Below are 16,639 nucleotides of genomic sequence, written 5' to 3'. Positions count from 1 at the left end.
GGATTTTTGTCATAGGTGTAGTGTTAACGTGACAAGAAGAATATTGCCATAGGAGCAATTTTGAGGACTTATCGCTCTATTGGAGAGAGTCGATAAGTGGATTTTTTGTCAGAGGTGTAGTGTTAACGTGACAAGAAGAACATTGCTATAGGAGTAATTTTGAGGACTTATCGCTCTATTGGAGAGAGTCGATAAGTGGATTTTTGTCATAGGTGTAGTGTTAACGTGACAAGAAGAATATTGCCATAGGAGCAATTTTGAGGACTTATCGCTCTATTGGAGAGAGTCGATAAGTGGATTTTTTGTCAGAGGTGACTTATCGCTCTATTGGAGAGAGTCGATAAGTGGATTTTTTGTCAGAGGTGTAGTGTTAACGTGACAAAAAGAATATTTTTGTGTCTCGCTGGGGAGGACTTGCTAACAGATTTATCATCGAAGTGATGAGTTGTGATGCTTGTGATTTGAACAAGATTGTGGAATTTTATCACCCCATTGAAAGGAGTTGATCAACTGAGTATTTACTACTCTGTTAGGGAGAGTTAGTAAATTGATCATGATTTGAATGATTTTGGAGACCTATTGTTCCCTTAATGAGAATCAATAAGTGGATTTTGACAGAGGAATTACTGTTACAACGATGTAAACTAAATTCAAGCTCTGTGGGGATGACATCCGTCTGAGGTGTAATATTAAGCTGACGGGGATTTAAACTATGCTGAGGAAATACAGAAGTTTAACAATGCCATGTTAAAAGAGTTCATGAACTTAAGAAATAATTATCATGTTTTGCCAATACAAAAGTGTGTCCTTTGTTTTAAATAATCACAACGCAGGGGTGACCTTTGCGTTGAAAGTTCGAAACGCAGAGTTAAGAACTCTTATAACGCAGGTCTAAGCCTAGCGTTTGGGACTTAAACGCAGGAGTGGACTCTGTGTTAAGATCTAACCGATCTTATCGATTAACGCGGAAGATTACGTTTCAGAATTGGTTGGGATTCTTTCTTAGAGTCCCGAACCGATTTAACAGCTTGATGGCTGTTATAAATAGGCCTGTAAGGTCACATCAAGAGTCATTCGACTCTTTTGCCTTGCTTAGTTCCAAGAACGAGATTTCTCGTTTGAATTTCGGTCAATTTTCTGACGAACTCCGTCTTCTCCAATTAACCACCCACATGGCACCCAGGAGGATGAGTTCGGGTTCCAAGAAGGCCGCCAAGGCGGCTTTGGAAGCGTCACCGGCTGAGAACACCGGCGATGTCGCTGCTCCGACAAGCGCTTCGACACTACCGTCGTTGTCGCATGGACCTCGTTGCTGTGGTAAATGGTGGCCATGGCAACTTGTTTCGACAAGTTTTCTGAAAACCCTAGTGGGTTCTCATCAACAAGGAAGATGACTCATTTCTATCTGAAACGCAGAGTTACAACTCCGTCTTAAAATCCAAAAACGCAGACTTAGGACCCTGCGTTTAGGAATCATAGAGCTAAGTCTCTATGTTAAAATTGGGAACGCAGAGTTAGGACTCTGTGTTAAAATTGAAAACGCAGACTTAGGACTCTGCGTTTAAGGAAACATAGAGTTAAGACTCCTATGTTCGGGTATGAAGTTTGAACGCCGGACTTGGCTTCTGCATCTGAATATCATAACGCAGGGTTTAACCTCTGTGTTCAAGTATTATAACGCAGGGTTTGACCTCTGCGTTCAAGTGTTGATAACGCAGGGTTTGACCTCTGCGTTCAGGTGTTGATACAAGGGTTGGCCCTTGTATTTAATGCTTGACACGTAGAATTTGTCTTTCGTGTTATGCTCCAATTTTTGTGTTAGCAATCTATTTATGTTACTAACTATTGCTTCTGACTTTACAATGCTTTTTCCCAATGTGCCCCTTCTACCGGAGCAGCATTTCAACTACACTGATGACCTAGAAGTGGGGAAAGCTTTTGATCTTCGCAGAGAACTTCCTTTATGCACTTTCCCGAGCTTGGAGCGGACACAATTAATTAGGTTTGCTGGGTGTTCCACCCTTAGGGCTCTGATCACTGATGTGGATCTAGACACTCCTGCGGGTTTGGACCAGTTTGTCAAACCATCATTTTTGTTCGGAGACCATATATCCGCCGATGGACAAGTTGGGTATGTAGAAGACTCCCGGATGCTGCGACGAGTTGATGATCGTTTACTCTTTCTTCCAAGCATGAAGAGAATGTACCCTCTTTCCTACTTCTTGAGCGTCGGTGGTCGCAGGGGCTTGGCCTTCGATCTCGTCAAGGAGAAGGAAAACATCTCGTTTGGATCTGGTCGATCATCTCGTGTTCAAATTGGCGGACAACTCAAAGGTCTGAGACCTGGTTGTTTTGAGAAAAAGGGCTTCGCTCAGGAGACACCTCTTCCAGCGAACATTTTCGTGCGCAAGTTTATTGTTGCTCGAGGCGAATTTCCTACACAAGCCTTCCGTTCTCCTGGCTGGTTATTTTCTGGAGAAGATGGCTGGTGGACCCGGATGGTGGATTTTGTTCTGGAAGAACTTAAGGAGCCCCTTGCTCAGTCTGGCCTCACGATACCAGTACAGGCTACAAGACGCGGGATCATTCAGAACTATCCCTACTTCTTTGCTATGCTGGAGCGATACAATCCGGATAGCTGCACCTTTTTCACACCTGTTGGGGAGTTGGGATTTGCTCTCCATGAGATGCATGCGATATCGGTATTATCCTTCGGGCAAACGCCCTATAAAGAATTTATTCCCACCACCGAAGAACTCTCCCTCCTGAAGACTGCTCATCCGAAGATATACAACACCTTTTGGGAGTTGATATGCCATTTCTACATCTGTGCTCAGGTCGCTGGGATGCGTGGTGGTGGTCTTATGCATACTGCCTGGGTAGATTACTTATTTCAGAACCTGGGTCAGAAAGACTCGAAGGTGACCCGTCTTGCCGTCAGTTCTGCTAGGAGCATTAAAGCCCGCATCAAGGCCCCTAATGCTATTTATAGGAACAGGTGTTTAGAAGATGGGTTTGAAGCTGACAGCGAATTTGAAAGTTTTCATCATCAAGCTGCAATTCCTATCTCTGACACGGCCCTTCTTGCTGGCTTCTTGATGCTATGGTTGAAGCGGTGAGTCGTGCCGACGAAACCAGCTGAATCGATCTTGGTTGAGGTAGTCTACCCAGCCGTTCTTCTGGTTCACGGAAGACCTCTAAGTCTTCTCTCTGCAATGACAGGTTACCTGTAGAGAGGCTTACGGGATTTGATTTCTGAACTCCTCGATGTCAAGGAGATGAATGTTGCTGGGAAGAAAGTTTAGAAGACTTCTCAACCACGCACACGAATGCCCTATACTTATTTAGTGGCTTGGTTTGTGTTGCATTGTCCCTCTTTGATGACGGGGATTGTACATGATATTGAAACTTCTGTTCCTTTCATCCAGAGACTTGAGTCTGCTACGTGGACGTTCGTGTACATAGTCCGGGCTAGACAACTCTTGTCTTTGGAAGACAATTATGATCTCTTTTGCTGCCGCCCTTGTTTTGATGGGGCTGAAGAAGAAAGCTCGAAGTTTGGCGACGTAGTTTTCGAAGGATCTTCACTTTTAAACACAGGGACTTTCTAATGGCTTCTTGCTATCAGGGTGGGGTATCTGGTTTTTCGAATCGGTGAGAGATGCATAATTGAGTCCTACGTTCCTTCACGTTTTGCTCGACAGTTCGGGTATGACCAGCTTTATGTTGGTAACCCTAATCCACAATTAGCTCACATCGGGAATTTATATGAAGGGGCTCGCGCTCGGTATTTCTTTTCCGCCCGAGGGACTCATGCGCAGTTTACTTTGCCCAGTTTGCCGCCTAGCTGTTCCACCGTAGCGGATTTCCGCGATTGGTTTGACAAGGCTTCTCAAATCCTAGAATATGATATATACTCCTCATGTATAAATGAAATCCGAGGATTTTATAAATCGAGAAGTGGTTCTGGCAGGACTCGATTACCAGGGATAGAGGCTTATCTGTCCTGTGAACGAGAGGCGGTCGGAATCGAGGAGATCCCAAGGAATTACCCGCTGCTGAGCCTTCTGAAGAAGAGGATACTAAAGAAGTTCTTGAGGGAGCACCCCCTCCTGAGCCTCGCTCCTTGGAACTGCAGGATAGAGCACTTCCAGTGGCAGAGCGTCGCCAGACTGATACGGGACCACACATTTCTTCAATCAGATGGCGAGATAACTGGCAAGGAGAGTCATCGGACGAATCGGTGCGGTCGCATGATATAAGAATGATCTGAATTTAGTCCCTGCAGGAAAGCCACTCTCAGGACTGCTAATGGTATAGGATTGGGCGTTAGTCTTCTTCAGCAGCTCATTAACCTCTGAAGGAGTCAGCGGTGCCAGTTCACAAATAGATTGGCCAGAATGGCTCTCCAGATTCCTGAACAAATATGATGCGAACTGCTTCAGGCTCACATTTGCTTTGGTCCTCTTCGCTAGGGGCTTAGACTGCGCCAAAGCAATGTGATAATGACGAAGCGGGCTCTTACTGCTGATGAAGAAGGCGAATATGAGAAGAGGATTCGGAAGCGAAAACCCATTGCAGCTAAGAACTCTAATAAAGCCAAGTTGATGGGGGATGCCATAAAGTCGGCACGTGCTGCATCTCCAGAAAAGAAAGGGGATACTATGCTTTGAGCTACTTCTCCCGGTCTTGAAATGACAATAGGTGGGTGGGGGTCTGCCACCCCTAGCTCAGCATCAGATATACCTAAAAAATCATTACCTGAAGCTGTCCATTGTCCCGCTCGCACCGATTATGTGAATTGCTTTACTTATCCAACTGCTCCACCCCCAAGTTTAGAAACTTTGAGGAAGCTTATCGAGCAATTAGAATTGCTTTACTTATCCAACTGCTCCACCCCCAAGTTTAGAAACTTTGAGGAAGCTTATCGAGCAATTAGAGCATTGGATGCAAATGACTATCGACACCCCCAAGTTTAGAAACTTTGAGGAAGCTTATCGAGCAATTAGAGCATTGGATGCAAATGACTATCGAAGTCGTCAGTCTCGAGGACGTGAGTTACAAGGTTTTTGAACCTCATCTGCTGGAGTGTCTCACCAAGATCAGGAACCAGGGGGATGCATTGTGGACCGAGAATTGTCGCGAGGACATTATTATTCTGGAATATGAATTAGAATTCCTTTCAATGCTACAACGCGATGCCATCAAACCAGAAGTGGATCGGGCCCTTTCTGAGGCCAGGGCTTTGAAAGTACAGCAGCAAGAGGTCTTCAGAAGAGTCTATCTGAAACAGAATCTTGTATTGCTCGCCTGTGCGGGGAACATCTTCAAGTGCAAGTCGACTTGGGTAGTTTTGCTACAGGTATTCGGGATACTGCGATCGAGCTTACCCGTGCTGGTATTGAGCAATCTCAGATAACTGCTCGATTAGCGGGCGACATGGAAGTTATAAAAGAGTTAATTGCTTACTGCGACGGACTTCTCAAAGGCTATTGCGATGAGCTTGTCGCTGCCGACAAGATTAGGCGGGAGATTACAGAGGCAGCACCAAATGAAGAGGAGCTCAAGAGCAAGATAACAGAGGAAGTCAAAAAGGCTCGTGAGGAAAAAATATTGGCGCTGAAATCTAAACTCAAGTCTTTTAGACTGATGAGCCCCGATGCTTAGGACTCGAATTCAAGTCTTTTAGACTGATGAGCCCCGATGCTTAGGACTCGAATCGCTTTTTAGCTAGGGAATAATTTTATATCATTTTCATTTCGATTGTCTTCATTTTGTATCCAAATTAACAATATTGAATGAAAATGATATCATTTTGCCTTTCATCATCTCTTTTGTTGAAATTTGGTTCAGGACAATGAAAAGTAAAGCAAATGCCATAAGTATAGTGTTAACCTGGTATGAAATCGAAATTCTCTTTATTAGAATAATTCTAGAAAATTTCAATCATCAGAGTTGTAATGTTAACATGACGAAATACAATACAGAATTACACTATAAATGGGCAACCCACAGCCTGATTCGGCTGAGGTTTAGGGGGCTGCATGACTTACGGAAAGTATCTTTTAAGGAACTTCCCATTAATCGGCATTATGAGCCTGTCTCCTTTTTGATCAATGAGGCGATAAGCTCCATTCAAATATACTGATTCTATTACGAAGGGCCCTTCCCATTTGGGATTGAACTTCCCTTTGGTTTTGTGGGTCATTACCATGGGTCGTCTATTGGCCAAAACTAAATGCCTTTCTTAAAAATCAGTTCCTTAACCTTTTTGTTGTAGGCTTTGGAAATACGGGCTTGATATAACTCGATCTGTTATTGAGCTTGAAGTCGTTTGTCGTCTAAGGCTTCAAGTTCTTGCAGACGTCGTTGATATTTTTCTTCTTCTGTTAGTCCCGTTGTGATAGCAACTCTCAGAGAAGGGATCTGGATTTCCAATGGTAATACAGCTTCACAACCGTATACCAAAGAGAATGGTGTAGCTCTTGTAGGGGTCCTCACTGTCGTGCGGTAAGCCCACAGACATTCACCGAGTCTTTCATCCCAATCGCGCCAGCTCTTGGAAACAAACTTTTTGAGAAGCTTCACTATGGTTTTATTGAAAGCTTCTGCAAGACCATTTGCTGGCGGATAATATGCCGTAGATGCGACACTTTGGATTATGAATCTGTCACAAAATCTTTGAAACCCAAAGCTTACGAATTGTGTCCCGTTGTCGTGAATTATCCGTCTCGGGACTCTAAAACGGTAGATGACGTGATGCTTGATGAACTTGATTACGTTTGAAGTCTTAACTTCTTTCAACGGGATTGCCTCCGCCCATTTGGAGAAATAGTCGGTCACAGCTAGAATGAACCGGTGTCCTTTGGACGTCGGAGGGGAAATCGGTCCTACGATATCCATACCCCACATTTCAAATGGCCAGGATGCCGACATGGGGTGTAAGTTCCCTGGTGCTTGATGGATGAAGTCCCCATGAATTTGGCATGCGTGACAACGTTTAACGTAGTCAACCGCATCTGAGAACATCTTTGGCTAATAATATCCGATTCGTCGGAGGCGATCCCCTAATTTAGCTCCGGGCTGATGAGCCCCACACATTCCGTCATGAGCCTCTTTGAGGGCCTCCTTCGCTTCCCTTCGAGAAAGGCATCGAAGTAAGACTCCATCATGTGATTTACGATACAGGATTTGAGAAACTGCATCGTAATAGAATCGGAGGGCTTTTCGTTTAATTGCAGCCGCTTCCTTAGGATCATCAGGCAAAATTCCATATAGGGCATAGTCGATGTACGGGAATCACCAATCCCTAGCTTCGAACTCCATAGATGTTGTACAGACTTCTCCTGTCGTCGTCTCGTCTGGGTTTTCCTCTATAGGAATTTTGGAAAAGTATAGCTTGCGTCCCATGAACGGAACCGTTGTTTCGACCCTTGGTGGCAAGGCTAGCGAAGTTGCCAAAGAGGCTAAAGCATCAGCATATGCATTCTGAGCTTTTGGCATGTATTCGATAAAGAAACCTTCGAACTTTTGAGGCTGCTTTAGCACTGCGAAGTAATACGGGATCAGATCCTCATGACGTACTTCGTATTCTCCTCGGACTTGATTAACGATGAGCTGAGAGTCACCATAAGCCTCGAGGTGCTGAATATTAAGTTCTTCAGCACATTGCATTCCTAATAGGGTGCAAGGTTCGATTAGGGAAAATCCCCTTGGGATTACGTGACCGTTCGGAGAGATTAATACTACTCCTACTCCTGCGGTGATTGCTCCATGAGGGTTTGCTCTAGACCACCGTCGAAGAATAACTTCCACACTCGCGTAGCTTCTTGAGTGGCGCAAACTTCAGCGACTTCGTCAGGTAATTCTTCATACAACTTAGACACTCCTGATACTGGGTGATCGGCTAAGAAGTCTGCCAGTGCTTGACCCTTGACCTCCTTTTGAGGCATGAACTGCATGTCGTATTGTGACAAGAGAATGGCCCACTTTGCGAGTCGGCAATTTAGAGATGATGGTTTCGTCATTAGAACTCTCAAGAGATTCACCTTAGAGATGACCTGAATTGTTTATCCAACTAGGTAATGTCGCATCTTTTGAACTGCGAATACCAAGGCGAGACATTCTTTTTCGACCGGATTATACCGGTGTTCGGCTCCCATCATAGTCCTGCTCAGGTAATAGATGGCTTGCTCTTGACCTTGATCGTTGTTCTGGGCTAACAAAGCCCCAAGAGAATGGTCCATGGCCCTCACATATAACAGGAATGGTTTTCCTGATATCGGGGCTACGAGAACTGGTGGTTGAGTGAGATATCTCTTAATCTCCTCGAATGCTTTTTGACACTCTGCATCTCACACAAAGGATATTCCTTTCTTCATGAGCTTAGAGAAAGGTTGGCAACACCCTGAAAGATTTGATATGAATAAGGATATTCCTTTCTTCATGAGCTTAGAGAAAGGTTGGCAACACCCTGAAAGATTTGATATGAATCTTTGGATGTAGGCCAGTCTGCCTTGCAAACCTCTGAGCTCTTTGAGATTCTTCGGAGGTGGCATGTCTTGGATGGCACGCACTTTCTCCGGATCAAGAGAAATTCCCTTGGAGGTAACAATAAATCCTAGGAATTTTCTGCTTGATACTCCGAGGAACGATTTCGTCGGGTTCATCTTCAGCTGATGTGCTCGCATGATCTCGAACATTGTCTTCAGATCTGTAAGATGATCACCTTTACATTGGCTCTTTACTGCTATATCATCAATGTAGCACTCGATCTTCTTTCATAGGTGTTCGTGAAAAATTGTGTTCATTGCACGTTGATAAATTGCACCTGCGTTTTTCAGGCTGAAGGGCATCACTGTGTAGCAATACACCCCCAGTGGTGTTCTAAAAGCAATATGCTTTTCGTCTTCCGGGTGCATCTTGATCTGATTGTACCCGTAGAATCCGTCCATGAAAGACATCCTTTCATATCCGCAGGTGTTATCAATCATGACGTCAGTGATAGGAAGAGGAAACTCATCTTTTGGACAAGCTGCGTTAAGATCATGGAAATCAATGCATATCCGGACCTTACTGTTCTTCTTGGAAACTGGGACAATGTTGGCCACCCACTCGGGGTGTTGTTCTTCCCTAACAAAACCCGATTCTATAAGCTTTTTAACTTCTGACTCAATTGATTCCATGATCTCTGGACGAAACCTGCGTTGTTGTTGTTTAACGGGTTTTGCATTCGGATCGATGTTGAGACGGTGCATGGACACCTTCGGGTCTAGGCCAGGCATATCTTCATAATTCCAAGCGAAGACATCTATATATTCTCGGATGAGAGATATAAGGTCCTCTTTTTCGGATAATGATAGGTCTTCGGCTATAAAGATAGGCTTGGGGTCAGACTCATCTCCCATGTTGACCTGGATCACTTTATCTTCAGTGGGTGGCTCGTGTTGTTCGAAGCGCATATCCCACAAGATGTTAAGGTGTTTGATCCAAGGATCGTCAGTTGATTCGATTAACTCTTCATCACCCCCTGTATCTTCATCGGGGTGACTAGTTGAAGCCATGTTCACGGTCAAACTTTTAAAGAAAGGTCCGACACTGATGTCGGATTCCCAGGAAGATGTTCCGGATGAATGATCCTGACGCAGATAATTACTGATCTCATTTTCTGAGGCAGGGGGAGTCGTGACATAACCTAAGCCCCTTCCAGTTTTTTGATAATAATCCGGAGGCTTTCCTACAGGGGTTAGAGACATTCGGATTGGGGTTCGCCTACCTTTCCCAAAATTTAAACCCTGTTTTTCATTAAAATTATACCCCATTCGTTTCATTAAGTGTATAGAATTAGGTTCATGGTAATGGAATTGGGAAACTCCGTCGTCTTCCTCTGAACTTCCTCGTTTGGGTTGTTCGGGTTTGACTTTACCAAAACAGATCGACTTCTTCCCTTTCCTTTTGGATGGGACTTTGAAGAAGCCTTCTGTACGTCTTCTGCTTCTTCATCTGAAGCGAAGAATGACTTGATTGGAAACGTAAGTGATGCCTCTGTGCACAGTGCATGCCATGGGTTGGTACCTGCATTAAAATCATTCTCTATTGGTTTATTTTTAGAGGACACGTACATCAGACAAGTACGCCAAAAGAAAATCTTCATTAATGCACCATTCACCCTCGCTCGGTACATTATTATTGCTCTCATCCTGACCCATTACATCTAAGTTCAGTTCCCACAGACAATCTTCTTCAGGATCTGGTTCGATATCAGCTTCATTGCCACTGTCAACATCTTCTTTCTCTTGAGATTCTAGATAGAAAACGGAGTCAGTGTGAAAGTTCTCCACTCCTCGGAAAGGGTATTTTTCCGCAATTAGGGTTCGAACTTCTCCCTCATCATTGGCATACTTAATGACCTGATGTAGGGTAGATGGGACAATGCGGTTTGCATGTATCCATGGTCATCCTAACAACAGATTGTAGGACGTGTCCGCGTCTATGATGTAGCATGTCACCTCGGACTTGAGGTCTCCATCCTAACAACAGATTGTAGGACGTGTCCGCGTCTATGATGTAGCATGTCACCTCGGACTTGAGGTCTCCAATTTGGCATCTGAGTTTGATCTTCCCCAGGGGCCGAGTGCTATTTGCATTGAACCCGAAGATGGTGGTCTGGGTAGTGTTCAACCGGTGCATAGGGATTCCTAGGACCTGCATGACCCTGTAAGGCATGATGCTGAGTGCGGAGCCCGGGTCAACCTGGACACGACTGATTTCAGAAGATCCGATATACCCCGTGTAATACAAAGGTCTGTCGTGTTTGTGTTTAACCTGCATATCTTCTTGAGTAAACGATATACAGGGTAAACTTCTTGCAGCTTGCAGACATTGCCGACAAGTTTGATCTTCAGAAGCTTCGGGAATTGGAGTGACTTGGTTGATGAAGCTCTCCGTGTTCTTTAAGGCTTCGATTAGAGCTTCTTTGGTAGTTTTGGATAACCTCAGGAGCTCATATAAGGTAATCCTGGATGGTATGTTGGCTAGCTATGCCATCACATTAAATTGGAAGGGAGCGCTCGGTTCTCCAGACTCTTGGTGAAGATTTTTGTTGAACCGGAACTCCTTTTATTTTTCCTTATCAACCGGCTTTTTTGGGACAGAACCCCCAGCGTCTTGGGGCTGCTCTTCAACTTCTCGAGTATTCTGGCCATAGTCTCTTAAGTAAGCCTTTCCAGACCGAGTGCCAGGGTTACCTTCTGGGTATGCTGCTAGAACAATCCTCTCTTCTTCTGAGTCGGTAAGAGGTTTGAGATGATCATCATTCTCATTAACAGAGGGGCTAATCATGTTGGATGACTTAGCCTTTCCTCTTTTCTTCTTGGACGGGATGTTCGTCCACTATTGGTCTTCCACCAGATCAGGGTGGACCCACATGATTTCTCCTTTTGACGTGATGAGGGGTATCAACCCCTTGTCTTTCTGACTGTGCAAGTCAGTATTCTTTAGGTACATTTCTCCCTTGTGGATGGGGACAATGCCATCTGCGGCCGCCACTGGAGGGAAGTCACCGAACTGGACTGCTATCATGTTGGTAGAGACAGTCTTTTGCTCAGGTTTCAGAGTGAGCACCTTGGCGTCCACCAAATTTTGGAGAATATCCTTAAAGATGTAACATCTTCTGGTAGGATGCCCCAGGAATCTGTGATAGTGGTAGTAATTAGGGTCATCTATCTTCCCTTCCTCCTCTGGCTTTCTAATTTCAGGAAGCTGTAACTTGTTGTTCTTCCGCAGTAGCTGGAACAAGGTGTCCACATGCTCCTCCTTGAAGGAATAATGTTTGGGCACTTTTTGCTTATTGGGTGCTTTGCCTTGCTTCGTGGGCGGTGGTACTTGCGTGTAGTCAGCTGCTAAGGTCTCTTTTTCCTTAGACCGCTGGGCGTTGTTCTGATTGCGTTGCTGTTGCGGTTTGGGCTGTGCAGCTTCTTCGGCTTTCACCCGAGCGACAATCTCTTCCTCTTGTTCTCCTTGCGATACCAGTTGTTTCCAGGAGCGACATTCTGCTACCCCCATCTGAGCAAGGAGCTGGGTCTGCAAGTTGTGCCTGCAAGTTTCAACCAAGGTTGATTGGGTCATACCTGAAGGGCATCGCAATGCCATGCTGCGAAATCTTTCAACATAGGTCTTGATAGATTCTCCCTTCTTCTGTGAAGGGCATCGCAATGCCATGCTGCGAAATCTTTCAACATAGGTCTTGATAGATTCTCCCTTCTTCTGTTTAGTGGTGAGAAGAGTCGGGACTGAGACCTCTGTATCGTCTTCAAAGAATCTGGCCAAGAAAAGCCTTTCCAAATCTACCCATTTCTGAATAGATCTAGCAGGCAGTTTCATAAACCATTCAAAGGCCACTCCTTTAAGAGTGCCGATGAACAAGCGTGTCAGGATGGCATCGTTCACCACCACATCTCCAGTTTGAGATTTGAAATAGTAGATGTGCTGATTTGGCCATCCCGTGCTATCGAACGGTTGCAAGGTAGGGGCATTGAACTTCGGTGGGTAAGGAGCTGTGTCCCACTCAGCGGGGTAAGGCCTCACCACTCCTTCTTCGCGGAGCTCACTTCTGTTGGTTATTGCATTGAGGTGATCTTCCAGTTCATCCATTTTAGTGGACTGAGGATGCAGTTCTTTTTCCATCTCCTTCTCACCTTCAGAAGAGGATTCCAGGTTGTGAGTCTCACGATCTGAATGTTCGTGTGCTTTTTGCTTTCCCTTTGACATTGTCTTCCGGGAAGACTCTGGTTTTTGGCCTTTTCTGCCAGGAGCTGGGCCAACATGTCCTTCATTTGAAGAAGGGTTTCTTGCTGCGCCTGGAGTATAAAGTGATGTTCGTCAACTCTTTTGGCTATGTCCTCGGGATTTCCTGCCATGTAAGCGGATACCTCTTGTGCTCCGACCGAGCTCGAAGATTGAGATTCGGCTATTGCCGAATGTTCATCACTTATTGTAATCCCTTTGGCTAACTTTTGATAGTTAACCGGGCGAATAGCTCCTGTCCGAGTCTGAGTATGTCGATATACTCCTTCGAACTGGTCACAAATTTCCCTAATAGTTGGGGTATGACTTCTTTGTGACTCGTCAGAATCGGAATGCGAGGCTTTTCCTCTGCCGATCATGTTGATAGTAACCTCGGGATAGTCGATTTCAGAGGTCTTCTTCTGGCGACGTTGTCGTTTGGGAGGCCTAACGACATTCGTTAATCTATTGAACACCGACTATCTCGGCGTAGGTGATCAACAGCTGCATTCAGAGAGGACAGCAGAAATGAGCTGCTCACACTGGCATGAATGGGCCACTTGCTGTGTTGGCCTTCCTCTCGACAGTAGCTCACGCAAGTCGGAGACCTGGGAAAGATCTCGTGGAGGTGGAGATGGAACCCCCTGCCCTTGGATGGGTCGAACATGAACCTTAAATCCATGTTGTCCCTCTTGAACCTTACGGACCATGTCGTGTTCTTGAGAAGAAACACGAGGATCGCGTTTAGGTTTATAAACACGAGGTCGAGGCTTGTGTTTGACTGATGTAACAGATCCTTGTGGATCTTGTCCTGATTGAACGCACACTTGTGGTGTGCGTTTTGATGTTGAAACAGACCCCTGTGGGTCTTGTTTTGGTTGAACGCACACTTGAAGTGTGCGTTTGGATGATGAAACAGACCCCTGAGGGTCGTTCTTTGTTTGAACACAAACTTGTGATGTGCGTTTGGTTGATGAACCAGACCTCTGAGGGTCGGGTTTTGATTGAATGCACACTTGTGGTGTGCGTTTGGATGATTGAATAGACCCCTGGGGGTCGTGTTTTGGACGAACGCACCCTTGTGGTGTGCGTTTGGCTGTTTGAACAGACCCTTGAGGGTCGTGTTCTGACTGAATGCACGGCTGTGGCGTGCGTTCGGATGATTGAACGTGCCTTTGGAGGTCACGTTTTGAGACGCACTCTTAAGGTGTGCGTCTGGATTGGACAACGCGCCACTGAGGGTCGCGTTTAAGCTGGATAACCCGAGGCTCATAGTCGGGTTCATTGCCACGAAGTGTGCGTTCTGGAGCAGAAACGCAGAGTTCGGGCAGATTTTCAGAAACGCAGTTCTTGCGTTGGGCCGTAGCTCGGCTATTCCGCAGATATGCTCGCCGCATGGATCTTCTCCTTCGTCGAGCGGCGTTTTTCTTAGCTTGTTTCAACGCCTTGGCCGCAGCGTCGTCGGCATTAGTTGGGTTTTCCTCCGACATAGGTCTCTTTTGACCTATTATGCGCCGTAGTGATACGGGGGAGGAGTCTTCAACTCACAGAGCGAGTTTAAGGTCTTGGCCAAAGGAGAGGGCTTTCTTTGGCATCTCAGTAGTAGTTACGACCTCCTTAGAGATCTTGCAGGTATCACGCCTAGCTTTAGGGCTAAGCGATCCAAAGGAGAGAGCCTCCTTGTACTTGGCTTGGTCGAACTCTACGACGAGAGTTTCGACGGTGGTCCCAGTGAGGTGAACATCAGATTGCGCCACCACTTCCTCATCAGAGAAGCTTGTCCCCAGCGGAGTCGCCATCTTTTGTTTGTTGGAAATTTACAGTAAAAAGACAATGAAAGAAAAATTGACTTGTATTCCTCTCAAAATCAATTACAATTTGGATTCCAATTACAAAAGAGAGGGGAATGAATTTGATTCTCCCCTTTGTTTAAAACTGGGTTCTTCTTGGTAGCGATGGAGTGCCTCCTTCGATTGTTTGTGTCGAACTTGCTCTCCGTTGACGATCCGACCGTCTTAATTCACTGGAACGATTGACTTGTTTGATGAATTCGGTTTAGAACTCTTAACAAATTTAATAAACTCAGAACGAGTTGAAAATTCTGAAAAGAGTTGTTGAAAACCGAATGATCGATTAATGTAATTAGCTTGTGTTGCAAGTCTAATTAAGAACTCTTAACGAGTTTAAGAACTCAAAACGAGTTGAAACTCTGTAACAGAGTTGTTAGAACCGAAAATTCGGTTAATAGCCAAGTAAATCCGCTGTTGGTGAAGGGATTCTTTTAGATTTGATTAACTGATTGATGATCAGTTCTTTGACCTCTTAGAAAATTGCCTTCTCTGTGCGGTTCAACTGCCGAGATTTGCTAACCTTATGCGGTTTTGATGCTAGCGCACGTCAACCTCCTACTCAAATGAGTAAGTCGGTTATTTATAGGGGATTAGGGGTGTAACCAACCCCTAAATCGGCTCCTAAGTGGGCAAAAATGCCTCAGAACGTGGGATAACGGTTTTGAGGCCGTTCGGGCTGTGTTTGAACAAGTCAAAACTCCCCAGTTGGCGTTCTGGGCCTTAACTCTGCGTCCAAGGCTTGAGACGCAGAGTTAAATCTCTGTTAGATATTTGAGACGCACAGGCCGCTCATGTGTTGAGTTCTCAACTCTGTGTCCTGGATTTGGGACGCAGTGTTGAGTGTTTGCCAAAGAACGCACAGTTCGTGCGTTTTGTGTTTTAACTCTGCGTTGCAGAGTTGGACATCTATTGGAGAACGTATAGTTCGTCTGCGTTTTGAATTTGGGAAACGCAGATGTGGACCTTGCGTTTTGAACTTGAGAAACACAGAAGTGAGTTCTGCGTTTGAAAGAGGTTGTTGACTTGTAACCTCGTCCATTTTAACACTGCAAAGGCCACTGATTATTGATCTTTGCCTGTTATAGGATATGAGAGTCGTCAGATTGTAACTCTCACTGTTGATTGTGAAGGTCACTGAATAGAGTTTTCGTCAACTGTCGGAAGCGTCGTTGAATTGTAACTCTTTTTGATCTGTGTGAAAAGTCTCCTATTTGCAACCTTCGTTTGTCGGCACGAAAGCTATTTGATTGTAGCTTTCATTGTTGAAACTTGACGAGAATCAACCATCCATAGTGACTTTTAGACAAATATTTGCCCACAGTTCTCTACCAAGCAACTCACCAGCTAAGTCCAACCTTTTATTTCTGAAATCATTACACTGCTCATCAGCATCTCTAATAGTTGCCAATATAATATTAGTCATACTATTGTCGCAGCCATCAAGATCAATCATCTCAGAGATGAGGTCGTGTTCGTAGGGGTTGTAGAGTTGCGGATGCAGTGATTAGAAAGTTGTCTGATTGTGACTTCCATTGTCGGGGCTTTATGGGATCGACTATCTATTGTGATTTTTAGACAGCCTACAACTCGGATCCGACCCTCCATGCCATAGGACACTTCAATCCGACCCTCCATCCCGCGGGTCACCCAGATCCGACCCTCCAGCTCGCGGGTCACCCAAGTCTGACCCTCCATGCCGCGGGTCACCCAGATCCGACCCTCCAGCTCACAGGTCACCCAAGTCTGACTCTCCATGCCACGGGTCACCCAGATCCGACCCTCCAGCTCGTGGGTCACGCAAGTATGACCCTCCATGCCATGGGTCACCCAAGTCTGACCCTCCATACCGCAGGTTACCCAGGTCTGACCCTCCATACTGCGGGTCACCCAGATCCGACCCTCCAGCTCGCGGGTCACGTAAGTATGACCCTCCATGCCATGGGTCACCCAAGTCTGACCCTCCATACCGTGGGTCACCCAAGTCTGACCCTCCATGTCGCGGGTCA

The sequence above is a fragment of the Asparagus officinalis genome, chromosome 4 (assembly GCF_001876935.1).
Source record: "Asparagus officinalis chromosome 4, Aspof.V1, whole genome shotgun sequence".
Taxonomy (NCBI): domain Eukaryota; kingdom Viridiplantae; phylum Streptophyta; class Magnoliopsida; order Asparagales; family Asparagaceae; genus Asparagus; species Asparagus officinalis.
Note: the sequence above shows the minus strand (reverse complement) of the source record.